The following is a 17,709-nucleotide window of genomic DNA, read 5'->3' as shown; positions in this document are numbered from 1 at the left end:
ATTGCTTTGTGCCCATAAGTTTTCCATCAAATAAGTGTATTTCACATGTTCATGTTGCTGGTAAGAACTTAGCTGTTCTATTTACCTGGAGGACCATCTCCTTAAACTAATATCTTTATTTGCTCTATTCTTAGAAGTGCATGACTTTCTCCTTTGTCCTTTCTCAATTTTTCCCTGCACATTTATTTCTGAAGAAGGCCAGCTAATAGTCTTTCCCAGGAGTATTTGATTATGGTCTCTTCATTAACTTCATTTAGTTTATCTATTTATATGTTTGTTTGATAACAGTTTGACCTTCTGAGTTCCCTTCCAAGAATGGTTGATATCAAAGTAGGTGAACCCTTGATAAGAAATGTATTGACCCTATTGTTCTATGATTGCACTTTTGTGGGCCTCAGAGGACAGACCCATTAAATCTAGGAGTTTTAGATTCTAATGTCCATTGAAAAGCCAATTTCTTTGAACTGCTAGGTAGTACAATTAAACTGATATGCAGCTGCTGAATTTTGGGAGGAAAGGGAGGTGGTATTATAACAGATAATCTCTTTAAAAAGGGTGGACTCTTTTCTGTTACTGTGAAACACATGGATTAAATTATTTTATGAAATAATTCTTTCTAGAAGCCATTTTCAGATGGGAGTTGGTTCTATTTAAAAAAGGAAATTTTTGCCTGGTCAAATTCCTGTGGGTTTATATCCATATTTAATAAGTTTTGTCTTCATTCAGGCGGAGCTTAAGCAGAAAAGAAAGATCAATTGGTGATTTGGGTTATAGGTATCAAAAATAAATTGTACTGGCCTGGGAGTTAGCAGTTCGGAGGTTTCCCTTCCCTGCACTGCCATTTGTTATATGACTTCATATTTATTGCCCTAGGCTTTGGTTTCGTCACATGACAAATAAAGGCAGCAAGGATTTATTAAATGCCAATTATTTATTGTTGCTTTCTTTTCCCCTTTTAAGCTATAGATTAAAATGTAGGAAAAGAAAAGAAATTGTGAAAACATATTCTATACTGGGGTACTGACTTTGGAGGCAAACTCTTAGAATCTCTGGCCTCCTATTCTTTTTCTCTCTTTTTTTTTTTTCTTGAGACAGAGTCTCTCTCTGTCACCTAAGCTGGAGCACGTGGTGCGATCTTGGCTCACTGCAGCCTCCATCTCCTGGGTTCAAGCAGTTCTCTTGCCTCAGCTTCCTGAGTAGCTAGGATTACAGGCATGCATCACCACGCCCAGCTAATTTTTGTATTTTTAGTAGAGACGGGGTTTCACCATGTTGGCCAGGCTGCTCTGGAACTCCTGACCTCGTGATCCACCCACCTTGGGCTCCCAAAGTGCTAGGATTACAGGTGTGAGCCCCGTGCCTGGCTCTGGCCTCCTATGCTGTCCCAAAATATATACTCTTTTGCTGCCTACATGTTGTTTCACTTCCCACTTTTATCAGCTACCTGAAATGCTACTAGTTGGAGGTGAACTTATAATAATAGGTACCCCCTTTGAAATAGTGTGTACAACCTCTGGAAACATGAGGTTATCATGAGCAGATTGCTCTCCTCTTTTGTTTTCTAAGGCACATTGGCTACAATAAGGGGATGACTGTTTTGTTTGAAGGGGACGGGATGCTGGCAATCTTTAGCATGAAGTCCTTTAGGCTGTAATAGGAAGGGAGGAGGTGGATTCTCACAGTAGGAAGGACTTGGCTCAGGATGGAGGACAACCAGTGTAGTAGACCTGGGTAGTTTAAGAACATGGGCTTTAGAGACTAGCGCAGCTGGGCTCCATGTTGGCTTTGCCACATGACTGTAGACAAATTACTTCATCTCTTTGAGTATTAGCTCAGTGCCTGACTCACAGTAAGTGCTCAATAAAATGATAGCTGTCATTATTTAAGATGGGGGGCATCCAAGCACCTGGAACAAAAAGGACACTAAGAATGGGAGAAGAATGCACAAAGGGCGGTAGTACAGGGTCAATAACAGATTTTTTAAATTTTTCAAATTTCCCTTTGAAGTAATTTTATAGCTAGTAAATGGAAGTGAAAAAGAGGAATAGGAGAGCATTTTATTGATTTTTTTTTCTCTTGTACTTACACATCTCATGACCTCATGTTCCAAGAACTTAACACTTAGTTGGGTTCTAGTAGATATTTTGTGTTGAAAATGTGTTTGCTAGTTTGCATTTTGTTCTGTTTTGTTGGCTAGCCTGTGAATCTAACATTGTACATGAGAAAATGCATTTCAGGTTGAAAGCAACTGGTTTGGAAATGAACTTCAATAACATATCCCAGTTTTAAAATTCTAGGACTATCTGAACTTGTCATCTCAAAGGACTTTGTGGTGTTCTTTGTTTTTGTGAGAAGATGTGAGATGTTCCCTAGTGGACAAGAAAGGAGATTAGATTTGGAATTGGGTTTCCCAGGTTCTCCCATTTACTTGTATATCCAGATTAAAAAAAAGAAAAAAAAACATACACACAGAAGCCTCATCTGTCTTTTAGTTACCAACTACCAGCTGAAACTGACTAAAATATACAGTCATTTCATGGAACAGTATAATTCAGGTCTGTCTAGAGTTAAGCTACCTCATTCACCCATTCATTCATTCAGTCTTCACACATTCATTCATTCATTCATTCATCATATACATATTTATTGACTCCCTGTGTAAAAGAAACTAGTAGAACTAGATGATCCCCAAACTACCTCCAACTATGAAGTTCTGAGATTTAATCTTAGAAGATATTAAGGTTCTTATAAGTCTAAGAAACATTCTTCATGATTTTCCTTTCCCTCAGCATTCTCCATGAGAATAAAATCTTCAAAATTGTGTAAAGAAAACACAGTTTGGCCGGGCACAGTGGCTCATGCCACTTTGGGAGCACTTTGGGAGGCCGAGGAGGGAGGATCACCTGAGGTCAGGAGTTTGAGACCAGCCTGGTTACCGTGGTGAAACCCCGTTTCTAGTAAAAATACAAAAAGTTAGCTGGGCATGGTGGCATGTGCCTGTAATCCCAGCTACTTGGGAGGCTGAGGCAAGAGAATCACTTGAACCCAGGAGGTGGAGGTTGTGGTGAGCTGAAATTGTACCATTGCACTCCAACTTGGGCAATACGAGTGAAACTCTATCTCAAAAAGAAAAGAAAAGAAAAGAAAAAATAGTTCATACTTTTGATATATTAAATGTCTTGGACTGTTATCAGTTAAAATTCTTTTGGTTGCAAGTCATTGAAGAGCTAAGCCTTACCTGCAAAATCAACAATTGGAATCCATTGGTTCATGTGACTGAGAAGTTAAAATGTATAGTACAACTTCAGGTAAAGCTTGATACGGTGGCTTAAAATATGTCAATAAGAATACAGTTTCTCTCTGGGTCTCTGTCCTGCCTTTCTCATTGCTGGCAGCCTCCTCAGGCTATATACAGTGGACATTTGGCAGCTCTGGGATTTCCTCTTAGGCAATAACCGTTCCACATATCACATTCCCGTAACACAGTGTTCAAGGGAGAGACACGTCCTCCAAAAGCCCCTGCACAGAGCCCTGGGGGTCAGTGTTTCTCATTTGGTTAAATTTGATCATAGGTTCATTCCTGAACCTATTACATGGGGTGGGGAGATATGCTGGTGAGCTTAAGCCCACTGCAGGAGCTGCAGATAAGCCCAGCCTTACTCAGACACACAACTGAGAATGGAGGACAGGGCATGACCCAAAGGAAAAAGGGTACTCTTAGGCTGAGAAGGAAGGAGTGAATGCTAAGGATCAGCTCATTTTCAGAGATTTTAGCATGCTGAAACTTGGGCATATTTTATACATTTATAAACTTGAAACTGCTCTTTTTCTCTTTGTCTTTTTTTTCTTAAGCCAGAGTTTCCGTTAAAATTGCCAAAACATCTTTAAAAGATACTCTATTTGTAGACCCTCTCAAGTCTAGCCCAGATTTTTCTGTCAACAGGTAGTGATGCATGTCAGGGCACATCAGTATTACATCTTAGCATAAGCCTATAGGATGTTAATAAAATATATAGAGAGTGCACATTCAGCTATCTGTAATTCTGTGAAGTCAGGCCAGATGCTTAATGTACTAGTTAGACACTATACCACATCTTCCTGAACAATTCCAAAGGGTATTGGAGAAATAATTAGATTTTAGCAGGTCATGGATGCCTTAGAATACCAAAAGATTTTTAAAATGCTGTATTAAACTGTTCTTTTGTTCTGATATTTGCCTTTTATTAGTCAATACTTAAAATGTACTTAAAAACAATCACATAACCCTTTTAACTGTATTTCCAAAACATTCTGCACTGGAATGAGATCTGTCATTACAGGACTTGAAACAGATATCAAAGCAAAATCAGAGTGGTTATTTCCCTGCCTGCCTGCCTGCTTGCCCACCCTCTGGTACACTCTTCTTTTCCCCAACACTCAAGATAGACTGTTACACTTTGGGGACTGGGAGAAAGGCAATTAAAAATCACAACTGAGAAAAAGCACCTCCTTGGCCTCCCAGGAAAGACAGGAGGAATTGTGGTTCAGAACAGGCTAGTACCTAGCCAAAGTGAGGGGGTGTGACAGGAGCTGGTGCAAAACTAGAAGCCTGCTGATCCCTACTTTCTTCCCTCTTCAGCACCTCCATATATGGCCATGCAGATAGAGCATATACAACTCCAGGTGATATAGGTCAAAGCTGTGTCCTTGACCCCTTTCCACTCCCCAGTTCCCTGCCCCCTTCACTTGTTTTAAAATGTTAAAAAAAAAAAAAAAAAAAAAGACTTAAAATGATTCTTGAAAAAATCAGAAACTTGGAGCAAGCAGATTGAGTCAATCATTTCTATATGATACTTTCTATGTGGCCCTGGGAAAATAACTGGAGCTCTTTGAGCCTTAGTTCCCTTATTTATGAAGACATGGATGTGGGACCCACCTAATTTCCTATTATGGACTTCAAATAAAGTGGTGGATGTAATAGTTCACTACTAAATCTGAGAAAGCACATACCAAGACTGAGTTGAAACCTGGGGATAGTTGCTTTTAATCTTCATAGTGATGAGTAGGGCTAGGATCAGTTCAAAAGAAACAATTCACTAATGTTAAATTGAACTGTGTGCTTTAACAATTTATCTTTGGGAATGAAACAATTTGAGAAATGCTTCTGCCTTAGCTCCTGGATGCTAGACTTTGAGATAACAGTATCTAACGCTGGTTCTGAGAATTAATTACAAATCAAAGGACAAATTCCTTATCTTTGGCAATGATTAGTATAAAATACAGCTTTGGAGGAATGACTAACAGTTAATAGGAGCAGATCAATATGTGTTTGATTATTGAGATGTGGATCAACAAGATATGATACAAGTGGATTGCCCTGAAGCACGTGATTTTCTCTGCATAGCCAGCTACTGTTGTCAGTTTGGACAAAAGGGGTCATCATTTTGAAACCATCTTATTGTTTCACTATTTCTGGAGTTTTGGTGCTAATTTTAGATACACAAATAGACTTTCTGAAAGGAAGATTTTCTGAAATTGTCAGATTTTTTTTTTTCCCCTGGAAACTGGCTCTGTAGTTCTCCTTGTATTGGAGATTATCTCTTTGAAATTTCTCTGCAGTCTAGACTACTTGGGTACATTAATGTGCTTAATGTTGAAAGAAACATGTTTAAAGTATAGTCAAAGACTATTTTCTATTTTATCTGTTTATTAATGACTCTGGAAACTGCCCTTCATTGGCACTGTCTGCAGGAAGCAGATTTACTACAATTAGCATTTATTGCCTCTTGGGAACTGGTATGAACTTATTATTTGCAAGATTTTGGGGGATCAAGTATCAGTTGATTAAATTCGGATTATGTAGATGTTTTACAATCTATTCCAAATAAAATAAGTTAAAAATTAAGTCACATTTACCATTGGGAAATTTCCTGTAAAATATAAAGGTACTTAAATTTTCTAAGCATGATTTATGACAAATATGTTATATATTAACTAGACTCACTTAGTTTATTCTGTAAATGATTAACCTCAAATTTGAGGAATTTAAAAACTTTATACTTTTTTCACTAGTTAAGTTTTGTTTGGTTTTTGTTTTGTTTGACATTTACAGTGTATTCATGCTGGAAATTCACAAATACTTTACTAAGTTTCTTATGTGTGTTTAAAAATTAAGATCTAGACTTAACAAGTTTATTTAAAGTACATAAATATTGCCAAAATGTATTTATAGTTTAATGAGCTTTCATTCTTGTATTCAAAGTTGTTTTAAAAATTGAAGGTAGACTTGAAAAAGAATTAAAAATGTGTCACTTTTTAAAGTTATTAATTTTTGTTTAGAGAAATTCGAGGAGCTTTTTGGTGGTTGTTTAATTCTCATGTTTGCATAGAAGCAACACACAACTGTGTGAGCAGCTTTGGATGTAACCCCTCTTTGTTTTCTTCAGTGGCCCAGGGAACAGACTTGTCGCTCTGAAGCGCTCACGTGTAATCCTGTCCTCCCTTTCTTCCCCAATGTAAGTCAGAAATAAGCTTATCAGATCATAGTTTATTAACAAAGAACAAAGGATGTTGACTGACCAAAGAGTAGGAAAGGACAAGCAAAATATAAATGTCAAAGGTTTGCTGCCCAAAATCCTAGTTTTACAGTGGTTTCAAGTAGCTCAACTTTTTTGAAAGTAGGATTCATGTATTTTTAAAACATTTGCCTGAATTATGCTTTGTCTAGAATTTTAAGTGCAGTAAAATATTAGTTAAATGGCTTTACCTATATTTTATATATGAATTAAATACAATTATCACTAGTATTATTGTCATTGTTGCTATTATTTTTTCCTTACAAGCAAATCTTTCTAGCTTATATCTGGGAGAAGTTACAGACAATTATATCCTATGTGTTTTCAGTATAAAGTGTTTTAACAGAGTATAAATAGCCTTCTGATAAAGGGAGAAGTATTTTTCTGATAGAAAGTACAATACATTATTTAGGTAATTATAAGGAACTTTTAGATCATATTTATATCTTGTTTTCTTGGTTATTTTTATTTGAAGGTTTTTGTTTTTGTTTTCCGATGGAGTCTCGCTCTATCCAGCCCAGGCTGGAGTAGCTGGGACTACAGGCATGCACCACCACGCCTGGATACTTCTTGTATTTTTAGTAGAGATGGGTTTTGCCATATTGGCCAGACTGGTCTCGAACTGCTGATGTCAGGTGATCTGCCTGCCTGGGATTACAGGTGACAGCCACCACACCTGGCCTGAAAATGATTTTTCTATAAGGACAACAAGTCGTTCATTACTGAGAGTTGTGATAGTAGGAAGGAAATAACTTTAGAAAGGAAGAGAGCAGGCTGGGTGCCGTGGCTCACCCCTGTAATCCTAGCACTTTGGGAGGCCAAGACGGGCAGATCACGAGGTCAGGAGATTGAGACCATCCTGGCTAATACGGTGAAAATAAAAATACAAAAAATACTACTAAAAATACAAAAAAATTAACCAGGCGTGGTGGTGGGTGCCTGTAGTCCCAGCTACTCGGGAGGCTGAGGCAGGAGAATGGCGTGAACCCAGGCGGCGGAGCTTGCATTGAGCTGAGATTGCACCACTGCACTCCAGCCTGGACGCACTCCAGCCTGGGCGCACTCCAGCCTGGGCGACAGAGCGAGATTCTGTCTCAAAAAAAAAAAAAAAAAAGTAAGACAGCAATTCCCTTGTGAAAATCAGGCTTGCATTTTCTTGAAGTTTGAAGTTTAAAGTAATCTAACTTTATCACAAAAATAATAATGATCCCAAATATATTTGGGAAAAAAAGATAAATTTTTAATCAGTATCCATATGAGTAGCAAAAACAAAAACACTACAAGATGTATGAGTGTAGTGTTTTTGTTTTGTTTGCCTTATGTTCTGTAGACTTCCTGTGTAGCTCACATTCTATATCAATTGTGTTCTGAAACTTTCTTTTCCCTTGGCTTCTTTGCTCCTACATTATCTGATTCTGCTTAAGGAAGAGTCCCTGAACAAAGAACAGATACTACCATCTCCATTCTAATATAGCTGATTTCTAGTAATTGTATAGCAGATGCTCGTTCACGTACCTATTAATGTGTATTCTAACAAAAAACATGGTATTCAGGCTCAGACAGGTTACAATTTTTTAGAGCACTTTATCCAACTTACTAGCATTCTCTTTGTTTTGTTTAGATTGATTTTTCTATCATCTAAGTCTCAGAATTTGCTAATTAGGAGGAATGGGTGGTGATGTCTAAGTAATCGGTTGCTTTGAGAGTGTTTAGTAGAAACTCAGACGGAACAAAAGGAGTAAGAAGGAGAAGGTAGAACTGGTACTCTAAGAAGACCCCTAGCCTTGTGTGCCACGTGTCTTCCCTTGGTCAGTTTTTCAACAAATGCTTATTGAATAGCAAGGTGTGCCTCATAAGTCTGATCTCTTTTACTATATTCTCTGTTTTTCAAAGACTTTATAACTAACTTTCCCGAGCTGGTCTGTCCACTTGTACATAGATTATACGTTGGACAAAACCATCTTATGACATAGATATATAGTTTCTTGAGCAATCTCAAAGGAATGGCAAAGGAACTTTTCTGTGGCCTATGGGTGAGAAGGTCAGCAACAATTTAACCAATGTGCTCTAGATTACAAAACGTATTTAAAATGAGACTGAAAGCAGCTAAAGAGGAAAAGTTTTTGAAGAGATAGTAAGGAGAGAATCAGAGGTGCTAAGATAGCAAGAGCATGTTAATTTGAGGTGAAAAGAGTCCTAGTTAGTAGGTAGATTTTGGACTCTATCAGTTACTATGGTGGTAAGTGCAAGCAAGGAAGACAGGAAATTCTCTAGGAACATTCATAATGTACATATGAGAGGTCACCCATATTCGTAGTGAGTTTTGGGGATGGATAGAGGAAATTGCTGAATTATAGAGGCCAGTTATGAAGAAGAAAGTACATAGATGAGGACTAAATAATAATATCGATGTAATGAGACCAGTATTCTAATAATGATAATAGCATGAAAAGAGTAGTGGACAGCTAAATATAGACTAAAATACAGTAAAATCTGATTGTACAGGATGGTAAGGGTACACAAATATGGAGATGTGTTACTAGTCTGGAATGTGACCTAATCCTGCTGATTTCCATCTTATGCTCTTCCAGGGAAGAGAGATGAGGCTTTCCAAAAGCTGCCAGTTTTAAGTTTACAGGAAAATCCATGGGATTCCCAAGTCATTATCTGTTCTGCATTCAAAAATGCAATTCCTTGGCTAAGAAAGGGTCTCCTCTACCATTTCCTTTAGGAGAATGAAAACTGACCCTTGACAAGAGAGCTAGAACTAAGCCTTGGCTATTAAAACAAGGATATAGAACATGGGGCCAACATGTCCCAGCCAGATCACCCACATATCCATTAGGAATATGGGGCAGCTTTCAGGGACTTCTGGTGTGTATCCAGGTTAACATCTAGCCTAATATTGCCATGTCAGTGGAGGCAACAGAGTCATCCAAGATATGAAACCAGAACAAATGTATAGGTATAAGCTGAGCGTGGTGGCTCACACCTGTAATCCCAGCACTTTGGGAGGCTGAGGCACGTGGATCATCTGAGGTCAGGAGTTTGAGACCAGTCTGGCCATCATGGTGAAACCCTGTCCCTGTCTCTACTAAAAATACAAAAAGTTAGCTGGGTGTGGTCGTGTACACCTGTAGTCCCAGCTACTTGGGAGGCTGAGGCAGGAGAATCGCTTGAGCCCAGGAGGCGGACGTTGCAGTAAGCTGAGATTGCGCCACTGCGCTCTGGCCTAGGCGTCAGAGCAAGACTCCGTCTCAAAAAAAAAAAAAAAAAAAAAAAAAAAAAAAAAAAAAAAAGAAAAGAAAAGAAAAAATGTATAGGTATTAGAACATGCAATAAAAATTCTGTGACATTAAGGGTTCATGGTAATTTGTATCAGAATGTACATGAAAGAAAATATTAAGAAGGAAGGTTTACCAGTTCAGGATGTATTATCTACTAAATAATGTGCCAGAATCCTAATAGGGATTTCTATTTTCATTTGGCTCTTCTGAACCTTATTACTCCCTTCGACTTGTCCTTTATGAACAACATCTTTTATTAGTAGACAAAAAAATGAATTTCTTCACTTATCAGTTTAGGAAAACCACCAGTTGTCCTGTTATCTCAAGGAATGATTTTTGGTGGAATGTACCCTAATTCTATTTTTTCTCCTCAGTATCTTTAATATGTGATGCTTACAGATTCATTAAAAAATAAATGAATATTTATGACTTGGAATATTATACTATCAGGAACCATATATGCATTTTTTAACTCTAAGACATGAATTGACCACTACTGTCCATTTCCATCAGACTTGTTTCAATTAACAGCACTTTGGGAGTCTGAGGCAGGCAGATCACTTGAGCCTAGGTGTTTGAGACTTGCTTGGGCAACATGATGAAGCCCCATCTCTACAAAAAATACAAGAATTAGCTGAGCATGGTGGTGCATGCCTGGGGTCCCAGATACTTGGGAGGCTGAAGTGGGAGGATTACTTGAGCCTAGGAGGTGGAGGTTACAGTGGACCATGATCACCCCACTATATTCCAGCCTGGGCAACAGAATGAGACCCTGTCTCTAAATAAATAAATAAACAAATAAATAAATGGAAAATAAAAATAATCTGAATTCCCACTATCCAGTATTAACATTGGGTGGTATAAAGCCTTTCAAACATTTACAATTTGTACCTGTATACACACTTTTTTTTTTTTTTAACAAATTAGGAAAATAGTATACTTGTTTTAACTTGTTTTTTATATTTAATTTTTGTGGATACACACCAGGTATATATATTTATGGGGTACATGAGATATTTTAATACAATAATGCAATGTGTAATAATCACATCATGGAAAATGGGGTACCCATTCCTTCAAGCATTTATCCTTTGTGTTATTGTTCAGTTATACTCTTTTAGTTATTTTAAAATGTACAATTAAATTATTATTGGCTATAGTCACCCTGTTATGCTATCAAATATGAGGTATTTTTCTTATTTTATATATGCATGCACCTATTTGTACCTATTAACCATCTCCACCCACCTCCCCACTGCCTCCTGAGTAATCTTCCCAGACCCTGGTAACCATTCTTTTATTCTCTGTGTACATGAATTCCATCGTTTTGATTTTGAAATCCCACAAATAAGTGAGAACATGTAATGTTTGTCTTTCTGTGCCTGGCTTATTTCATGTAATATAATGACCTCGACTTCCATCCATGTTGTTGCAAATGGCAGAATCTTATTCTTTTTTTTTGAAACAGAGTTTCACTCTTGTTGCCCAAGCTGGAGTGCAGTGTTATTCACCTACCTCAGCTTCCCAAGTAACTGGGGCTATAGGCATGCGCCACTGTGCCTGGCTAATTTTTTGTATTTTAGTAGAGACGGGGTTTCACCATGTTGGTCAGGCTGGTCTTGAACTCCTGACCTCAGGTGATCCACCCACCTCAGCCTCCCAAAGTGCTGGGATTACAGGCATGAGCCACCGTGCCCGCCCATCTTATTCTTTCTAATTTTTCTTGGTTGAATAGTACTCCATTGTATATAAGTACCATATTTTCTTTATCCGTTTATCTGCTGATGAACTCCTAGGTTGCTTCCAAATCTTGGTTGTTGTGAACAGTTCTGGAACAAACATGAGAGTGCAAATATTTCTTCAATATACTGATTTCCTTTCTTTTGGGTATATACCCAGCAGTGGGATTGATGGGTCATGTGAAAGATATATTTCTAGTTTTTTGAGGAACCTCAGAACTGTTCTCCATAGTGGTTGTACTAATTTACATTCCCACCAACAGTGTACAATGGTTCCCTTTTCTCCACACCCTCGCCAGCATTTGTTATTGCCTGTCTTTTGGATAAAAGCTATTTTAACTGGGGTGAGATGATATCTCTTTGTTGTTTTGCTTTGCATTTACCTGATGATTAGTGGTGTTGACCACTTTTTCCTACACCTGTTTGCTATTTGTATGTCTTCTTTTGAGAAATGTCTATTCAACTGTTTTGCCTATTTTTTGGTTGGATTAATATTTTTTTTTCCTACAGAGTTTCTTGAGCTCCATGTATATTCTGGTTATTAATCCCTTGTCAGATGTGTAGTTTACAGATATCTTCTCTGTTTCTGTGGGTTTTCTCTTCACTTTGTTGATTATTTCCCTTGCTGTGCAGAAACTTTTTAACTTGATGTGATCCCATTTGCCCATTTTTGCTTTGGTTGCCTGTGCTTGTGGGGTATTACTCAAGAAATCTATGACCAGACCTATGTCCTGAAGAGTTTCCCCTATGAGTTTCCTCATAGCTTGAGGTCTTAAATTTCAATCTTCAATCCATTTTGATTTGATTTTTGTGTAAGGCGAGAGAGAGGGATCAAGTTTAATTCTTCTGCATATGGATATTCAGTTTTCCCAGGACAAATTATTGAAGAGACTGTCTTTTCCCCAAGGTATGTTCTTGGCACCTTTGTCAAAAATGAGTTCACTGTAGGTGTGTGGATTTGTTTCTGCGTTCTCTATTCTGTTCCATTGAGCTATGTGTCTGTTTTTATGCCAGTGCCATGCTGTTTTGGTTGTTATAATTCCATAGTGTAATCTGAAGTCAGGTAATGTGGTTCCTTCAAGTACTTTTCTTTTTACTCAGGGTGGCTTTGGCTATTCTGTTTTTTTTTTTTTAATTTTGGTTCCACATAATTTTTTTTTATTTCTGTGAAGACTGTCATTGATGCTTTGAGAGAGATTGCATTGAATCTATAGATTGCTCTGGGAGGTATGGATATTTTAATAATATTGATTATTTCACTCCATGAACATGCAATATCTTTCCATTTTTGTATGTGCTCTTCAATTTCTTGTATCAGTGTTTTATATTTTTAATTGTACAGATCTTTCACTTCTTTGGTTAATTCCTAAATTTAATTTTATTTGTGGCTATCGTAAATGGGATTTCTTTTTTAAATTTTCTTTTCAGGTTTTTCACTGTTGGCATATAGAAATGCTACTGAGTTTTGCATGTTGATTTTGTGTCCTGCAACTTTACTGAATTTGTTTATCAGTTCTAATAGTTCTTGGTAAAATATTTATGTTTTTCAAAACATAAGATCATATCATCTGCAAATAAGGAAACTTTGTCTTCTTCCTTTCCAATTTGGATGCCCTGTATTTCTTTCTCCTGTCTTATTGCTCTAGCTAGGACTTCCAGTACTATGTTGAATAACAGTGGTGAGAGTGGGCATCCTTGTCATGTCACAGATCTAAGAGGAAAGGCTTTCCTCATTCAGTGTGATACTAGCTGTGGGTCTGTCATATATGGCTGTTATGTTGAGGTTCATTTGTTCTATATCCAGTTACTTGAGGGTTTTTATCATGAAAGGATGTTGAACTTTATTGAATGTTTTTTCAGCATCAATTGAAATGATCAGATAGTTTTTGTCTTTTGTTCTGTATATATGATATATCACACTAATTGATTTGCATATGTTGAACCATCCTTACATCCCAGGGATAAACCCCACTTTGTCATAATGAATGATCTTTTCAAATATGTTGTTGAATGCAGTTTGCTAGTATTTTGGTGAGGTTTTGCATCAATATTCTTCAGAGATATTATAGTTTTTGTTTTGTTTTTGGTGTGTCTAACTTACTTGTTTTATGACTTTGCACAGTGACCTACATAACTAGCCTCTCTACCTGGGTGTTTGTGTGCTTTCCAGTTTTTCAAGATTGTGAGCAAATTATAAAAATACTCCTCTTGCTTCAGCAACACATAGACTAAAATTGGAATGATACAGAGGAGATTAGCATGGCCCCTGCACAAGGATGACACGCAAATTCGTGAAGCATTCCATATTTAAAAAAGAAAAAAATACTCCTAACTAAATCTTTATGCTTATTATGTATATTTATTAGGATAACTTCTTTGAGGTAAAACTTATGGTTTATAGAGATGACACTTTTTCAATGAATTTACTGTAATTACAAGACTGCCCTCAAGAAAGGATATATGCACCCTCCTAATCTCTGCCTCTTTAGTAACATTGAGTAGTGTTCATCTTTAACTTAATAGGAGATACATTGTATGTTAATATTGATTTAATTTGTATTTATAGAAGGAGCACATTTTCTTGTTTTGGGAAAGGGCGTTTTCTTTTTCTTTCTTCTTTTTCTTGTTCCTTAATTTCTCCTTTTTGGCTAAACTTTTTCTGTGTGATCCATTTCTTTTTTTGTTTAGAAGACAAACAGGGAAGTACTGAGACTAATACAACAACAATGCACCACCCAGAATTAACAAAGATTAACATTTTAATATTTTTGCTTTAGCTTCTTCATTAAAAATGGGATATAATATTATAATAAAGTTGAAATATTATTAATTACTTTCCGCTCTCATCCACTCACCTCTTTCTTTATCCATAGGCATCTACTATCATCAATTTGATGGTATTTTCCAGTTTATGTTGTCATATTTGTCTAATTAAAATTAGTGTTAGCTGTGACTCTTCAAAAATTCAAAATGCGAGTGGCTTAAACAATATGGATGTTGATTTGTCACTTGTTTAAAAGTCCAAATAGGGGGTCCAGGGTGAGTATGGTCCTCGACATAGTCAGCGACCCCTGTTTCTTCCAACTTGTTGCTTTATAGTGGGTTGCCTTGGTCTCATAATAGTGGCAGCCTTATTCCAGGAAGAACAGAAAAGGGATTATAAATATGTTAGAATTAATAATTACTCATCTGTTATAATTAATAGCAATAATTACTTACTTTAATATTAATTTATTCATTAACTGCAAAACTGTATTTAGTTGTCTCCTGTACAAATAAGACTGCAAGGAACATTCTTTTACGTATCTCCTATTCCACATGTGTGAGTTTCTCTTGGCGAATATATCTAGAAGTAGAATTTCAGGGTTTTAAGGGATGATTATTTTTTACCTATACTAGATATTGCAAAAATTTTAAGCTTTCTCTGTTAGGGTATTTTTAACTGCAGGTAACAGACAATGGAATTTAAAGTGGCTTAAATAAAGAAACTTATCACCTCATATAATAAGAAGTCCAGAGGTAGAACTGCTGTAGATTTGGGTAATTCATTGACTCAATAGCTTTCATCACAGTCACGAGGAATCAGGCGCAGACAAAACAATGGCCAGAGGCGTTTATTCCTCTATGTCTCTTTGGAAGGGCAACTTTCTTTAGAAATTTGTATTAGCTACATTCTTTCATGTTTCATTGGCTAAAATTAAATCGCATGCCAATGCCTAAATTGATTACTTATAAGGGTCTACAAGACCATGATGATTGACTGGAGGGCAAGGGTAGTTTTCTTTGAAAAATATCACCAGGAGGAAGGAGATACCTGAACAAAATATACCGTTAGGAAGGAAGAAGGGGAAGGTGGGTGTCAAGTCGGCAATCTGCACTGTCTGCTCTGTCTCTAAAGTGGTTACTGCATTCCCATTATTAGTATTTGGGAAATACAACACTTTGTTGTTGTATTCCTTAGAATTTTTCTGTTTCTATTGGGTTGTACGCCTTTTTAGATATTTATAGACCCTTAGGATTTTCTTTTATTTGAAGTACCTTAGTTATGTTCTTTGCCTGATATTCTCCTAAGTTATTTGTATTTTTCTTATGGATTTGTAGCAGTTCTTCACATATTTTGGATAATAATTATTTGTATGTATACTTGTGTTGGAAGTTTCTTCCATCGGTGAGTGGCTTTTGTTTTTACATTTGTTTGCATTAAAAATGTTTTCATAACTTAAATATTTGTGTTTCTTGTGTCTTATTCAAAGAACCATTTTCTATACCAAAGTCATACAGGTTTTTTAAAAAGGTATTCTTTTTCTTATTGAATTTTAGGTGGATATCAACCTTTGCTTGCTCTATCCCAGCAGTTTTTAAATGGACTCTTTCAAAGGGTCTGCAAGACCAAAACTATTTTTATAATGATATTAAGATGTCATTTGCCTTTTCCCCCATATATGTAGAATTGAGTCTTTTTAAACTTTTATTTTAGATTCATGGGTACATGTGCAGGTTTGTTACATGGGCATATTGAATGATGCTGAGGTTCGAGGTACAAATGATCTTATCACACAGGTACTGAGCACGGTACCCAACAGTTAGTTTTTCAACCTTTATTCCCCTCTCTCCCTCCCTTCTCTAGTAGTTCCTAGTTTCTGTGTATTCCTAGGTATTTTATTTTGTTCATGGCTATTGGCTTTATGCCTGTGAGTACACAGTGTTTAGCTCCCACTTCTAGGTGAGAACATGCAGTATTTGGTTTTCTGTTCCTGCATTAATTCACTTAGGATAATGACCTCTGGCTGCATCTGTGTTGCTACAAAGATATGATTTCGTTCTTTCTTATGGCTGTGCAGTATTCCATGGTGTACATGTGCCACATTTTCTTTATCAAATCCACTAGTGACGGGCACCTAGGTTGATTCCATGTCTTCCTATTGTGAACAGTGTTGCAGAATAGAAACTGGTAGAATGATTTGTTTTCTTACAGGTATATACCCAACAATGGGGTCGCTGGGTAGTTCTAAGTTCTTTGAGAAACCTCCAAACTGCTTTCCACAGTGACTGAACGAATTTACATTCCCAACAGTGTATATACAGGTCATTTTAAAAATTAACATAAAAGATACCACTTGTAACCTATCAAATTACAAAATAATGTTTTAAATGATAACTAATATAAGACAGAGTGAGTTGTGACTGTGACTAGGAGTGTAAAATGCTAACTTTCTGGAAATATGTTGCAAAGACCCCACCAATCCATACATTTTTAAGTCAGTAATTTCTGTTCTAGAAGCTAGCCTGAGGAAATTGTAAGAAAGATGTTCAGTGTAGAATTATTTAAAAGATGAAAAAAGTGGAAGCAACCAGATATCCATCAATAAAATATGGAATCAAGTTATATCTATGGAGAGAATTATTTTATAACCATTTATGTGTTCAGAGGTTTTTGGGATGACATGGAAATATACTATGTAATTGTGAGAAAATCAGCATATAAAACTCTACATGTCTTATGATTTTAATGATATTAAGAGAAAATTTGAAATGGAAAAAAGGAAAGAAACTACCAAAATGTTTACAGTGGTTATATCCGAGTATTGTTATGCCTATTTTAAAAATTAGCTTTCCAATTTTTTATGATAAATATATATTGTTTTCACTAATAAAATTGTTATTAAAAAGGTCTGGTAAAGATTGGCTACTTTTCATTTCCGCCTTGAGATTATTGGGAGTGGAGAGGGCCCTTTCATGAAATGAAGTCTCTCATTTCTTTGGGGAGGGAGTAGTACATTTGGTAGTGTGTCTTTCCCGATAGAAAGTGATGGAGCAGGACCTGGGGCAGCAGATACTAACTCAGCTGGATTTCAGGAACAACCATTGGATCCTGATTTAGTGGAATATACTCCAGACTGCTTAGTGTCGTGGTTAAGGGCACTAGTTTTGTGGCCAGAGTTTCTAATTTATAGCCTAGTTCTGCTACTTGTGAGCTGAGTTAAGGTTTGGGTGAATTACTTAATCTGTGTATGTGTGTTTCAGTGTTTCCGTATATGAATTGGGAATAATAACATTTTCTGTGCCATAGGATTATTGTGAGAATAAACTGAATTATTATGTTTAAAACTGTCAGCACAGTGTTCCCAC

General features: G+C 36.7%; 1 protein-coding gene and 1 non-coding gene across 5 annotated transcripts in view; both read left to right on the top strand.

Moving 5' to 3' along the window:
- The window catches only part of MACROD2 (mono-ADP ribosylhydrolase 2), a 2,066,868-nt gene that overhangs the window by 347,111 nt on the left and 1,702,048 nt on the right, over window positions 1-17,709 (top strand). The window lies entirely within an intron of this gene.
- On the top strand, window positions 13,789-13,891 carry LOC114670727 (U6 spliceosomal RNA). Its single transcript, XR_003720417.1, has one exon. It is a non-coding gene; the product is annotated as a U6 spliceosomal RNA (small nuclear RNA).

Source organism: Macaca mulatta, chromosome 10 (genome assembly GCF_049350105.2).
Source record: "Macaca mulatta isolate MMU2019108-1 chromosome 10, T2T-MMU8v2.0, whole genome shotgun sequence".
Taxonomy (NCBI): domain Eukaryota; kingdom Metazoa; phylum Chordata; class Mammalia; order Primates; family Cercopithecidae; genus Macaca; species Macaca mulatta.
The sequence above is the reverse complement of the archived record's forward strand: the minus strand, read 5'-3'. Positions and strand labels throughout refer to the sequence as shown.